An 11,946-nucleotide genomic window follows, 5' to 3' on the forward strand; every position below is an offset into this window, starting at 1 on the left:
AACACAACACTATTCCCAAATGGGATCACATCCACAGATACAGGGGTTAGAATTTACAACACTTATTTCTGGGGAAAGGAGCCCTGGTGGCACAATGGTTAAGCACTTGGCTACTAACCAAAAGGTTGGCGGTTCGCACCCACTAGGGTGCTCCATGGGAGAAAGACCTGGCAGTCTGCTTCTGTAAAGATTATAGCCTAGGCAACCCCACAGGGCAGTTCTGCTCTATCACATGGGGTCCTATGAGTTAAAACAGACTCGACAGCATCTAACAACAACATTTTGGGGGACACACTAAAATCCATAACGACGTGGTTCCAGTGAGGGCAGGCTATGTGGAAAGAGCCTGGCTGTCGGCCCTGGGCAGGACAAGATGTTTGCTATATCTGTAGTCAGGGTAGCTCATGCTCCGTGACAGCACTCCAGGAATCACATAGGAGCACTGGCAGGCTATGAGCAGTCGAAGAGGTCCCCTGCAATGCTTAGCTCTGAGGCTGTGTTCATTCTTGGAAAAGAGTATTGGCCTCCTCTGTCCCCACTGGGAAGACTTCACAGTGCTGACCTATGGGCCTCCTGAGCTCTAGCCCCCGGTCTGCAAACACCAGGGTAGAAGGCCACCTGGGACAGGTGACCTGAAGTCCTGGACAGCCAGTGCCCAGGGATGGACATGTTCAACATGGATTACCGGGGCTTGGACTCGATTGCTTTGCAAGGTAAGCTCTTAATTTCCTGACCCCGTTGTGCGCCCCAGCCCCGAGACTTCACTCAGCAGCGAGGTTGTTAACAGGGAGAGATCTTATCCTGTTAGCCTTTCACTTGACAGAAATTGGATTGAAAATCTCGTCAGACTGCCTCCGGACAAAGCTTTTCCATCAGCTGTGCGTGACCCTTGGCCGGGAAGAGTTGCTTTTCTTTACACACCATTAGCAGGTGGCAGAGAGGTAGGCCTCTCTCTCTGGCCTAGCTCCCAGCAGAAACTACTGGAGAGGAGTCTGGAGCTTGCTGCTGACCCACGGCAAGACCCTGAGCCAGTGGCCTCCCCCCTCTGTTAAATGTGCTTCCACTTTAACTATGTCCCATGGAGACAGTCACACCTAGGTGAGCCTCCTGGGACCATGAGGGCTAAACCCTTCCCCAGGCTGCCCAGGGGCCTTCAGAAAGGACACAGCTCACCTACTGCAGTCTCACCTGCTGTAGTCATTAGTTTTTCTGTGCCTGTCCTGCATGTTATGACACCTCTGTTCAGGATGGCAGACTCCTGGGGTATAGAGTTGGAGAACAAAACTCTTCAACGCCCTGAGACCTGAAACCATGACACCCTCTTTGTTGTTGTGCTCACTCTCATTAGCTTAGCCACTCTTTGGTCCAGCAGAAAGTGAGCAGTGACTCAAGCTGAAAGAGGAAGCTGTAGCTCAGTCTCTTTGGACGTTACAATGTCAGATTTTATCCAACTAGGTGTTGGCGCAGTAGTTAAGCACTCAGCTGCTAACCCAAATGTCGGCTGTTCAAACCTACCAGCTGCTCCATGGAAGTAAGATGTGGCAGCCTGCTTCCATAAAGATTAAAAAAAAAAAAAAGATTACAGCCTTGGAAACCCTATGAAGCAGTTCTCCTCTGTCCTATAGGGTTGCTAGGAGTTGGAATCAATTGGACGGCAGTGGGTTCTTTTTTTTGGTTGACAATGGCCTGGGTGTGCCGCCATGATTACAGCCTCCTGAAAAATGGCTGGCATTTCTGAGCAGTTACTAAGAGCCAGACAGGGTGCTGTGCACATTGCGTTCTTCTTTGCCCAGTGCTTGCCAAGTACCTGCGGATGAGTACTAGCCCTGGTGTCGTTTTGTGGATGAGGAAAGTGAGCCCCAGAAAGATCAGTTGAATTAACCAGTTGCCTTCAAGTGCAGTCCAGCTCGTGGCAACCCCATGTGTGTCAGAGTAGAACTGTGCTCCACAGGGTTTTCAATGGCTGATTTTTCAAAAGTAGAATGCCAGCCATTTTTACTGAGACACATCTGAGTGGACTCAGACCTCCAAACTCTTGGTTATCATTGTTGCTGTTAGGTGCTGTCAAGCCGATTCTTACTCATAGTGACTCTATATGACACAGTAGAACTGCCCCATAGGGTTTCCTAGGCTGTAATATTTACAGAAGCAGACTGTCACATCTTTCTCCCACAGAGCGGCTGGTGGGTTCGAACTGCCAACCTTTGGGTTAGTTGCTGATCACTTAACCTTTGTGCCACCAAGGTTCTCAAAGTTAATCATGGCCATGGGGAAATAGACAGAATAGTCTGGGTTATCTGAACATAAAGAAAACAAAAACCCTTACAACTGTACCAATAAGCAATCGTAATAAATGGAGAATATATTGAAGTTGTCAAAGATTTCGTTTGGATCCACAGTCAACACCCATGGAAGCAGCAGTCAAGAAATCAAATGACACATTGCATTAGGCAAATCTGCTGCAAAAGATTTCTTTAAAGTATTAAAAAGCAAAGATGTCACGTTCAGGACTAAGGTGCACTTGACCCCAGCTGTGGTATTTTCAATCTCCTCAAGTGCATGAATAAGGAAGACTGAAGAAGAATTGATGCTTTTGAATTTGGTGTTGGAGAAGAATATTGACTATACCATGGACTGCCAGAAGAACAAACAAACCTGTCTTAGAAGTACAGCCAGAATGCTCCTTAGAAGCAAGAATGGCAAGACTTCATCTCAAGTACTTTGGACATGTTATCTGGAGGCACTAGTCCCTGTAGGACATAATGCTTGGTAAAGTGAGGGTCAGCAAAAAAGAGGAAGACTCCCAACAAGATGGATTAATGCAGTGGCTGCAACAATGGGCTCAAAGATACCAATGATTGTGAGGATGGTGCAGGACCAGGCAGTGTTTCATTCTGTTGTACACAGGGTCAACAGAACTGACTTGACGGCATCTAACAACAACAGCAACATCTGAAACTGTGCCAGAAGCACATGGATCTCAACTTCCCACCTTATCCTTTTATTCCTGAAAAGTATATTGCTAAATAAAAATCCACCTGTCGTAGTTACCGAGTGCAGCTGTATCACAAATACCACCACTGGGTAGCTTTAAGAACAGAAACGTATTTTCTCATAATTCTGGAGGCTGAAAGTCCGAATCAGGGTCTCAGCTGTGTGTATTCCTTCCTTGTTGGTATCCCCGGGTGTCCCTTGTGTATGACCTTTACATGGGGTCTGTCCCCGCCCCCCCCCCCCCCCCGTGTGCGTCTCCACATCTATCCTGGTCTTCTTATAGTTCAGAAGTGATTAGGTTCAGGATCCATCCTACACTGGTGTGACCTCATCAACATAACAAAAGATCAGGTTCCTCTCCTTCTCCGTCTCTGAATCTGGACGAGAACTATCTTGAAGCCCCCTGATGATAATAAAAAAATAACCCTTCATAATTCGTAACTTAACAGCTATATTGAGATGTAATTCACATACCATATACTTCACCCATTTAAAGTATACAATTCAATGATTTTTTAGTACAGTCACAGAATTGGGTAACCAGCACCCCCATTGACTTTAGGACATTTTCATCATCCTCAAAGAAACCTCACATGAAGGCTTTGTATACTATCTGATTTCATCTCTACAGAACTCTGTTAAAAAAAAAAAAAAAAAAAGGGCTGAAGGTTTCCACTCCGTTTTACAGTTGGGCAAACGTAGGCCTGGAGAGTTTAGGCATTTGTGAACAAAGCTTAGGGGAAAACTTTAGGTCCTTTTTAATACTGGGAAGTGCTAGGAAGTTCATGACAACAAGGATTTGGAGTCCTTGAGTTATTTGACCAGAACGTCTTAAATTTCTGAGCATATGATCCACCTGGAAAAACCAAAACTAAACCAGTTGCCATTGAGTCAACTCGGATTCATGGCGACCCCGTGTGTGTCAGAGTAGAACTGCACCCCACGGGGTTTTCACAGCTGAGTTTTCAAAAGTAGATCACCAGGCCTTTCTTCCAAGGTGCCTCTGGGTGGATTCGAACCACCAACCTTTCGGTTAGTAGTTGAGCACTTAACCCAGCAACTCCCCTGAGGGTCTGGTTAAAATGCAGGTTCTGACTCAGCAGTTCTGGGTGGGGCCTCAGAGTCTACATGTCTAACAAGCTCCCAGCTGATGCCGATGTTGCTGGTTGATGGTCCAGACGGAGCAGCAAGGGTTAGATGATTCTTCAGTTCCTGTATCTTCTCCCTGAGAATCCACAGTCCTTAAGAAGCAGGAATGTTATTGGACTCGTACCTTATGAAAATTCAGTCACAGCCAAGGGGGCGGCAGTTACCTACCTGAAGGCTTGGGTATCACCCACCTATCAGGGAAAAGGACAGTCGAAAAGCCACTATTTCGTTATTACTATTACTAGTAGTATTAATAAGGAGCCTTGGTGGCACAATGGCTAAGTGCTCAGCTGGGGCTTGAACCCACTCAGTGGCTCTGTGGGAGAAAGGCCTGGAGATCTGCTCCCATACAAATTACAGCCTGGAAAACCCTACGGGCCAGTTCTACTCTTTCATGCCAGGTCACTCTGAGTCAAAAATCAACTCGATGGCACCCAACAGCAACAACAGTAATAGTAGTAATAAAGTGTGTGGTTATTGCTGGCTACTGTGGACCTGGTCCCCGACTCATGGCAACCCCATGCTGAATGGAATGAAATGCTGCCCAGTTCTGTGCCATGTTTATGATCTAGTGCAGATTGGACCTTTGTGCTCCATAGGATTTTCATTGGCTGATTGTAGAAGTAAATCACCAGGCCTTTCTTCCTGGTCTGTTCTAGTCTGGAAGCTCCGCTGGAAGCTGTTCAGCATCATAGCAATGTGCAGGCCTCCACTGACAGATAGGTGGCAGCTGTGCATGGGGTGCATTGACCGGGAACCCCACGAGGTTTCCGCATGGAAGGCGAGAATCCTGCCACGGAACCGCCACTGCCCTGAAGTAGTGTAAGCATCAGCATTAGTAGTAGTGTAGTACTAAAGTATTAGCGTCATTTAGAATGAACTCCCGCTCTGTGGACTTTCCATCCTGCAGGCAAGGAGCTGTTCCTGTCCCGCTGTCCCCGGGTATCCATGGGGAAGCTCCTTGGCCTTGGGGCATCTGGTGAATCTCCTGCCATCCAAAGAGTTAAAGCCCACATCCAGATGGGAAAAGCTCCCAGGGACTCTCATTCTCAGGGTTTCTGAAGCACAGGGTATCGTCCTTCATCCCCACCTGGGACGCCCAAAGACAGTGGTAGTAACCGCCTGTCTGATTAAGGACTCAGACACCAGCTGCTTGTTGCTGGCTCTCTCAGCCACTGGCATACATACACATCAGGCCGCTGGGCTGCATGCAGCCACTGATGCAGGGTGACAGGGCCTGGGACTCGCCTCGGGGACCCTCCAGGGACCAAGTACGGGGCAGGAGGGAGAGGAAATTGCTTGCTGAAAGGCTCCGGGAGAGGAGAAGGGACATCTGACTCCTTGGCTTATCTGGTGCGAAAAAGCAAAAGCACAGGTTTCTGGCAGAGACCCCCACCCTGATATGGGGCAGTGTGACTGGGGGTAACTGGGCCCTGGGTCCTGACATAAGAGTTGTCAGCACCTACCAGTCATAGGTGATTCTGGGTTGTATTTAAAATGGAACTCGGGGTCTGTGTACGGTGCAATGAAATGGACTGAGCCTTCCCACTTTGCATTTCAGCTATTATGTGAAGGTCCCAGTGCCACCTTAACAAAAAAACAAAAAATTGGTGGCTTACAAGAATTAAAAAAAAAAAAATTTCTTTTTTTTACAAGAATGGAAATGTGTTGTCTTACAATTCTGAAGGTGATTGCTGTGTGCTGGTGAGTAAATTCCAACTCATAGTGACCCCATGTGACAGAGTTGAACTGCCCAACAGGGTTTTCTAGCCTGTCATCTTTATGGGAGCAGATCGCTGGGTCTTTTCTCCCATGGAGTGGCTGGTGGGTTTGAACTGCCGACGTTTTGGTTAGCAGCCGAATGCTTAACCCTTGTGTCACCAGGACTCCTTTTCTGGAGGCTGGGAGGCTCATGTTCTCTCTGTCCACTCTAAGGGGAGATTGTCCCTCATCTCTTCCAGCTTCCAGTAGCCCAGGTGTTCCTTGGTACGTAGATGAGTCTTCACAGGGCCTTCTTTCCCGTCTCTTTCCCTCTTTTATAAGGACACCACTCAGGTGGGTATAAGACTCCACCCTACTCCGGTATGGCCTCATGGTAAATTATAACATCTTCAAAGACCCTATTTACAGACAAGGTCACACATTCAGGGGTACTGGGGGTTAAGACTTTAACACATCTTTTTGGGGGGCACAGTTCAGTCTATAACAGCTGTGCTTTTCTTACTGAAATCCCTTATCATCATTATTAGCCAGCCTCTACTGGAAGACAAGCTCCACCAGGGTAGGGAATCTTGACTGTGCCCTAGGTCTGCAGCAAAACGTGAAGCCTGGTGGAAGCTCAGGGAACATTCGAGGAATGAATGAAACAATGAATTGAATGATGTCAGGTGCTGTTCTACTTTGATCCTCACTACAGGCCTCAATTGAGAAGACTGAGGCACAGAGAGGTCAAGGAACTGACTGTGGGTCACACAGCTAGTCAGTGGTCTAGTTGGGGTTTGAACTTGGGCTGTCTTTCTTGAGCTGGTAGGCCTTACTACCGGAACCATCCTTCCTAACCAACCATGTTGAGAGGATCAGTTTGGGCTTATTTTGTGATATCTTGCCTTCTCCAGTTCATCCCCTGGAGGAGGGTGATTCAGTTAGTAAATCTTTATTCAGTCGAGATACAGAATCTGGTAGTTGTCTTAGCTCCCTAGTGCTGCTGTAATAGAGATACCTCAAGTGGGTGGTTCTAACAAACAGACATTCATTTTCTCCCAGTTTAGAGGGATAGAAGTCTGAATTCAGGGCACTGGATCTAGGGGAAGACTCTCTTTTGGCTCTGGGGAAAAATCCTTGTCTCAGCTTCTTCAGCGTTTTCTCAGCTCGGAGCTCTCCACGTGGCGTCTATCGTTCCCCCATTTGGGCCTTTTTCTTTCTGTGTCTAATCTGCTCTTTTTATATCTCAAGTGACTGGCTTAAGACATACCTACGCTGCTGTGGTCTCATTAGCATAACAAAGAAAACCCTATTTCCTCGTGGGAGCACATCCACAGGTACAGGGGTTTGGATTCCAACACCTATTTTGGGAAGACTCAATTCAGTCCATAGCAGTGCTGAAGAAACCGTCACAGCCTCTGCTCTCATGACGTTCCGGTATACTGGGGAGAGAAGAGAGAGTCGTGACCTCGTCAGGCCTCAGACATCTGAGACTCTACCCACAAAGGGTCAGGAATCCTTGTTTCCAACATCATGTCTGCCCCCAGTAACCCCCACCCCCTGAAAATGAGATGCCAAGTGTAACCATGGGCGCCCACAGGCACAGCTGGTTACAGTCCGAGGCTTAGGCAGAAACTGGCTCCCTGATTTTTTTGTGGTGATTCTTACTTGTGAGTTGAACTGAGGTTTCATCTGGAGGTTTAAAAAAAAAAAAAAAAAAGACTCTGTTGCTTTCCTTGGTGCCCTTCTGAGCACATTGGAGCAATCGTTTTATCTAAATCATTTTTTTTTTTTTTCCATGAGAAAGAATTTTGCTTAATTGGGTCTCATTTCTGTTTTCCCCCTAACAACCAAGCGTCTACATTTCTGTTGGGATTGAAAGCCCCAATCAGTTCATATAAATCAGCTTCCTTTTAAATTATGATCTTGGAGGAAATAATGATCTAACTTACTTTTTGTTAATTACTTTTAGGTTGAATTAGACATCCCGGCTTTGCCGTCCCTGCTTTCCTCAGAAGTATTTCAGCCCTCAAATCTATTTAAACCTTTTCTTTGACTCAAATTAAGATGCTGAAAATTCTGCTATTGGAAATAATTTAGCTTTTTTTTTTTTTTAAGTTCAGCTTCGTGGCTATGTAATTTTAAATAATTTGAGCTGAAAATGATTCTATCACATCCCATGAAGTGGCACTGAATTACCATTTTTATTTCAAAATGTTCCCATATTACTGGTGTATCAGATCTAGTAAACAAACAAATAGAACTGAGAGGCAATGAATAACATAATCAACTGGGTAGACTTATAAAACATAGACCAAACTGTGTACCCCATAAACAGGGGTTATGCTTTTGATCACAGTGATCATGGTTTGCCTGTGTGTGCAGGTGTGTACACGCACATATATATAAGAGCTTGGCTGCTAACCAAAAGGTCTACAGTTCGAATCCACCAGCCATTCCTTAGAAACCCTGTGGGGCAGTGCTACACAGTGACCCTACAGGGTTACTGTAAGTCAGAATCGACTCAACGGCAATGAGTTTTTTTTTTTATGTCTATACATACATATATATATACTCCTTATGTTATCACTCTGTCTCTATCTCCAAGGAAATAATCAGTTGTAAGGACAAAAAATGCTATAGCTTTAAGCACAAAGCAATAGATCTAAAAATGAAGAAGCTTTTTCAATAACAAAAATTCCAAACCTTCAGAATTAAAACAACAAGAATAATAAGGTATAACTTAGTATCCCAATTACACATTAAAAAAAAAAAAGCAGCACATGGTTAGAACCTGTGAGAAATTGCCAAAGCAGTACTTAGAGGCAGTGTTGTAGCTTTAGGTGCCGCATTCTGTCCTCTGCAAGATGAATTCCTTGAACTTTATGAGCACAAGGGAGTCAGTGTAAGTGCGATGTTCTTTCCGATGCTGCCTCTCCACCCCCAGTCACGATGAGCTCTGTACAACGAGCGTTTCAGTGCTGCGACAGTTTCGTTACCTGGCGTTGGTAGTTGCCTTCATACCAGATAGCCTGTTCTACGAAGTGTCCAATGTCTGAGTCAGAGGACTTAGGGGGCGAAGGAACCCAAGAATTGGGCAAGTCTGTCTCTGCCATGCAAACAAGGCCCATCTCTTTGATGCCATATTTCCTGGGCTAAATTCCTCTTTTTTCTTTTATCTCTGCTCTTTATCAGCCCCTGCTGGATCCTTGGCACATTGGGGACCCAGCAGAAGGAGATCCTAGGTTCTTAGGCAAAGGCACCTTTGATGTAGCTTGGGTTCCTAGGATCTGGGGTGGGAGAGAAACTCTTTGAGCCAGCCATCTTATATATGAATTCCAGGAAAGACCCTATGGCTGAGGCCTGATATCTCCTCATGTTATGTCTCTGTCTCTATCTACAATGACAGTGAAGACACTCCAAGAACCTTTAGCTGAGATTGCTGGGATAAGGGATAGAGGAAACCTTGCTATGAGGGTCCTCGATAGCCAGCCAGGGGCGTCAAGCAGTCTCTGGTTCCTTACCTGCCAAGTTCTGACAAGAGGAATCCACACCCTAGTGAAATATCAAAGGAGTCCTGGTGGGCAGTGGTTAAGCACTGGGATGTTAACTGAAAGGTTGATGGTTTGAACATACCATCAGCTCTGCTAGAGAAGAGACTTGGTAATCTGCTCCTAGCCTAGGAAACCCTATGGGGCAATTCTGTTCCATCACATCGGGTCACTTTGATTTGAAATCAACTCAGTGGCATCTAACAACAACAGTTGCTGCACACTCTCTCAGGTCCAATTCTCAAATGATTCCCATTCTTTACCTTTTATAAACACATCTGCCCTCCTTTCATGTAACAAACGCAGACTCCTATACATCAGCTGACAAATTTGCATTTTGGGTTATTGCAAGCTGGTGTTGCCTGCCAGCTACTAGTTCAGTTTTGGCGTTGGACTTGCAGCAGTGTTGGTGCAGTTCTTTGACTATTTTATTCCACTTTTGCCCTTAATATAAAGAGTGGAAAATAGGCAAATTAAAGTGCTGATACAAGTGATAAAAAAGCAGAGGTCTCGGATACAATGGAGATGAAATAGGAACTAGTTCAGCTTTAACTGCAGACTTCTTAGATTTGAGCTAATTAATCATTTTAAATTGCGGGGGGGGGGGGACGGGTAACAAAATTAAACAACTTACACAGGATGCTGAATATATTTTTATCAAACATCGACAAGTAGCTAAGGGTATATATCCATCCTTTCTGGGATTGAATCAGTGCAAGTGAGGACTTTCTCAGTGACAGAAACTCCTCTTCAGATCATTTAAGCTAAAGGAAATATATTAGCTCATGTAGTTGGAAGAATACTGGGTAACTCAGGGAGTCAAGGGGAGACTGGGAGGAACTAGGGCATTGAGGTGGGGAACCAGGATTCATCACTCATTTCCACTTATTTCTATCTGCAGAATGGGTGGTAGAGAAGGTATCCATCAGCTCCTGGCTTCTTTACAATCTCATATTTAGCAACCCAGAGCTGTAATTACACCTCAACATAAAACACAAATCCTCATAACTGGACCAATAAGCAGCATCATGATAAATGGAGAAAATACTGAAGTTGTCAAGGGTTTCATTTTACTTGAATCAACAGTCAACACCCACGGAAGCAGCAGTCAGGAAATCAAACTACATATCGTCTTGGGCAAATATGCTGCAAAAGACTGCTTTAAAATCTTAAACAGCAAAGCTGTCACTTTGATGAGTAAGGTCGCCTGAGCCAAGCCATGGTATTTTCAGTTGCCTTCTATACCTCCCCCACATATCTGTCAGTTTGTCGTCCTGTGGGGGCTTGCGTGTTGCTGTGATGCTAGAAGTTATGCCACCAGTATTCAGGTACCAGCAGGGTCACCCACGGCAGACAGGTTTTAGCCGAGCTTCCAGACTAAGACAGACTAGGAAGAAGGACCTGGCAGTCTACTTCTGAAAAGAATCAGCTAGTGTTATGAATAGCAGCAGGACATTGTCTGGTAGAGTGCTGGAAGATGAGCCCCCAGGTTGTAAGGCACTCGAAAGACAACTGGGAAATAGCTGCCTCCTCAAAGTAGAGTTGACCTTAATGACGTGGATGGAGTAAAGCTTTTGGGACCTTCACCTGCTGATGTGGCACGACTCAAAACGAGAAGAAACAGCTGCAAACATCTGTTAGTAATTGAAACCTGGAATGTATGAAGAATAAAATCTAGGAAAATTAGAAATTGTCAAAAATGAAATGTAATGCATAAAGATCAATATCCTAGGCATTAGTGAGTTGAAATTGACTGGTAGTGGGCATTTTGAATTGGACAATCATATGGTCTACTATGCTGGGAGTGACAACTTGAAGAGGAATGGCATGGCATTCATCTCATCGTCGAAAAGAATATTTCAAGATCTATCCTGAAGTACAGTGCTGTCAGTGATAGCATAATATCCATATGCCTACAAGGAAGACCAGTTAATACGACTATTATTCAAATTTGTGCACCAACCACTAAGGCCAAAGGTGAAGAAACTGAAGATTTTTACCAGCTTCTGTAGTCTGAAATTGATTGAGCATGCAGTCAAGATGCGTTGGTAATTACTGGTGTTTGGAATTTGCAAGTTGGAAGCAAAGAAGACAGATTGGGTAGTTGGAAAATATGGCCTTGGTTATAGAAATGATGCTGGAGATCACATGATAGAATTTTGCAAGACCAGTGACTTCTTTGAAAATACCTTTTTCATCAACATAAATGGCAACTACATACATGGACCTCACCAAATGGAAAACACAGGAATCAAATCGACTATGTCTGTGCAAAGAGATGATGGAAAAGTTCAATATCATCAGTCAGAACAAGGCCAGGGACTGGCTATGGAACAGACTATCAATTGCTCATATGCAAGTTCAAGTTGAAACTGAAGAAAATTAGAACAAGTTAGCAGGAGCCAAAGTACAACCCTGAGTATATCCCACCTGAATTTAGAGACCATCTCAAGAATAGATTTGACGCGTCGAACACTAATGACTGAAGGCCAGATGAGTTGTGGAATGACATCATACATGAAGAAAGCAAGAGGTCATTCAAAAAACAAGA

This window comes from Loxodonta africana, chromosome 12, assembly GCF_030014295.1.
Source record: "Loxodonta africana isolate mLoxAfr1 chromosome 12, mLoxAfr1.hap2, whole genome shotgun sequence".
Classification (NCBI taxonomy): domain Eukaryota; kingdom Metazoa; phylum Chordata; class Mammalia; order Proboscidea; family Elephantidae; genus Loxodonta; species Loxodonta africana.